The sequence below is a fragment of the Suricata suricatta genome, chromosome 5 (genome assembly GCF_006229205.1).
Source record: "Suricata suricatta isolate VVHF042 chromosome 5, meerkat_22Aug2017_6uvM2_HiC, whole genome shotgun sequence".
Lineage (NCBI taxonomy): Eukaryota > Metazoa > Chordata > Mammalia > Carnivora > Herpestidae > Suricata > Suricata suricatta.
In genome coordinates this window covers 153375021-153378249 of record NC_043704.1, presented here as the reverse complement: position 1 = coordinate 153378249, position 3229 = coordinate 153375021, and the positions used below count along the sequence as shown (strand labels likewise).

At 55.5% G+C, this 3229-nt stretch overlaps 1 protein-coding gene across 1 annotated transcript in view; it reads left to right on the top strand.

Moving 5' to 3' along the window:
* Positions 1-3229, top strand: part of XYLB (xylulokinase) — a 52590-nt gene that overhangs the window by 5192 nt on the left and 44169 nt on the right. The window lies entirely within an intron of this gene.

The following is a 3229-nucleotide window of genomic DNA, read 5'->3' as shown; positions in this document are numbered from 1 at the left end:
CCCCCCCCCCCCCCCCCCGCTGGCCTCTGCACTTTATTCTATATGAGGTTTCCTTCAATCAGGTAACAAGGGAACCACTGGGGACTTTACATGAGACAGGGATAGCTGGGCAGGGCGCCTGGGGGGCTCCGTCGGTTGAGCCTCTCTCTGTCTTCAGCTCAGGCCATGATCTCACGGTTCCAGAGTTTGAGCCCCGCAGCCGGCTTGCTGGGATCAGCGTGGAGCGCTTCTGATCCTCTGTCTCCCTCTCTCTCTGCTTCTCCTCCACTGTGCGCTCTCTCTTTCTCTCTCAAAAATAACTAAAACGTTAAACGGGAAGGAGGCGGGGATAGGAGTAATTCAGCACTCCAACCAAACTAGTTATGCACACGGAGTATAAATCCTCCTGGGTAGTAACCCAGAAGACTCCCTCACGCAGGTGCATCCGGCCACGGGTGAGGACGTTCTGCGTGGTGTTGCACGAATGGGGAACTGCAGGCCACCCGGGTGTCACTGGACGGTAGTGTGGGGCCCGCATACTGTTGAGTCTGATGGCGCAGTTAGATGCCGATAACCAGATCAGGGTCCCCGAATGTCCTTACTTCGTGGAGCACTTAGGATTTCAACCATGTTTTCACAGAGCCCCGAGGCCAGAAGCAATGGCTAACAATTCTGTGCATTAAGTAGTTAGGTCCAAACAGCTTAGTATATATTTATGTCCTAATAATATAGTAGCCACCTGAAGAAAATAATGGACATAAATTGAGGAGAAAATACTGTTTCGTTTCATTCTTAAATAACGAATCACTTCCTAAGACAATGTGTGTGTCCATTGGGCTCTGCCCAACTTCTCAAATGTTGGCTTTGGGTTGGACACTGCTGTCCTTCTTTTCTTTTTTTAAAGTTTATTTATTGAGAGAGACGGAGGGAGAGGGAGGGAGGGAGGGAGGGAGACCCCCAAGCAGTCTCCGTGTTGTCAGCGCAGAGCCCGGCATGGGCTCCATCGCTTCCACCATCGGCTCACGACCCGAGCTGCAATCCAGTCAGACACTTAACCACCTGAGCCACTCACGTGCCCCTCGTGGTTCCCATTTTCTGTTCCACTTTGATTTCCCTGCAGCACTTGCCTCTCACGGCGCCTGCTGAAGGCACAGCTCTGCAGAGACATGTCACTGTATCAAAGAAAGGAACGCGGCACGCAGCACAATCTGGTGTCGGGACCATGACTACCTCAACCGTTCTGGAGCCTCAGAACTAGGTATACCCATGACAACATGAATAAACCATAAAAACAGCGCCAAATTTAAAAAGTACCGAAAAACCAAGGCCGCCGGGCCCCCCTGAGTCAGCGCTGGCTGCAGGCTCACTGGCCTGCCACCTGACTGCTGCCCCAGGGAGCAGGCCCACGCAGCGTGGAGCCCTGGGGAGCCCTCCCCTTCCAGAAAGTTCTTCCGTTGGCTTCCAGCACACCCCCGTCTCACGATCTCTCCCTTGTCTGTCTGACGTGTCCATCGCAGGTCCCCTTGGGGGTCTCCCTCTGTCGCACCCGGAGCCCTTTCTGACAAGCGAGCCCACCCCCGAGGGGAACTGACAACTCGAAAATCGTCATCTTGGGTCCTGAGCTCTTCCCTGAGCCGGACGCCGCCCATCCCACCGCCTGCTCCGTCTCCACTCAGACTTCCACGGGCACCTGAGCCCGGCCGCGTCCTGGCCAATCCCACCGTCTTCCTGCGCCCCGGCTGCCCCTCGCGAGCCTCCTGGCTCAGAGAGTGGATGCCCGCTGCAGCTGGTGGTGGCCGGCGCAGAGGGCATCAGTGCCCCAGTTCTTTGCCCTCCCTTCACCTGCCCCTCCCTGCATCCCCCCCACCCAGCACCCCCTTCCCTGTATCCGCCCCTCCCTGCGTCCCCCCTCCCTGCACCTTTTATGCCCAGATCGCAATATCGTCCCCCAAAACCAGTGACCACCAGGAAGACCGAGTCACACGTGCAAAAGCAAAGGGCTTTATTATTACGGGCTTAAGTTCGGGCTCCCAAACTTCCCCAACCCAGTGGATCCGTGCTGAGAGTCCCGAACAAGGGCTGAGCAGGGTTTTTATGGGCTTTGGGGAGGGGGAGGTACAGGAAATTGTGACACAGGTACAGTGATCCAATCATTGTCACATACCAGCATTGGCATCAACTTTAACCATACATTTTGTTTAGAGCGTTCGTTACTTTTGGCGGGACCCAATCAATATTTAGTGTTTCTTTGAAAATAACCAATTACAGGGTGGGCCAAGGACCCCCGAGTGGGATGAGTTGCTGGTTAATCTAGTATTAAACACCAGGTGACTATCTATGGTTTCCATCTCCAGGCCTGTCCTTAGGAATGTGAAGGGTGTTAGCTGGCCGCTTCTGATCGGGTGTTACAAGGGTGGTCTCTCCTGCCTTGGGCAACCTGTAACTGCCTGAAACTTAGGCCTTTAAGGTCAGAGGGGAAACTTAAAGCCTGTCATGGAGTCAGTTTGGTTCAGACCTGCGTCCTTTCACACCCACCCCTCCCTGCATCCCCCTCCCTGCATCCCCACCAATGAGACTTCAGCTGTGGGCACAGGGTAGGGGGTGCAGCACCTCCTCTGCTCCCTTGAGGAGAGCAGGCCTGGGCCCCGCTGGCCCCGCAAAGGGAAGGATGAGAGGGCAGGGAGTGGAACCACCACCTGAGCCTGGCCTAGCTCTGCCCCCTCCCCTGCCAGCCGGCACACCTGCTGAGAAGTGAGGGAGACCACAAGATTATCAGGCTAAGCCACCACGTTTGAGGGTGCTTTGTGATTGGTCAGCAGTTCCCTGGGCCTTTGACCCCGCCGCCTCTCGGTCCGCGGTTCCCAGAGCTTCCCCCCACCCCCTGACTCCATTTACTTGTCTCCATCGTCAGCACCTCAGGCCTCCTGCGACCACATTTTAACGGATTTTCCTTTCCTCCCTTTTGCCCCTAGTCTCCACAAGGCATCCTCCGAATAGGCAAATCTGAACACGTGACTTCTTTTCTGGGGGTTCGCTTTGCCCTAAGGCTGGGGTGTCAGTGAGGGCCTGGAAGGAGCCTCGCTGAGGACGGTGGGTTTCCCGGTCACTGCAGAGAGAGCCCTCCGGGCAGGGTCTGCTTTGCTCCCACGTCAGTGCAGGGGCTCTTTATTTATTATTTTTTTAAATTTATTTTTGATACAGAGAGAGACAGAGCATGAGAAGGGGAGGGGCAGGGAGAGAAGGAGACACA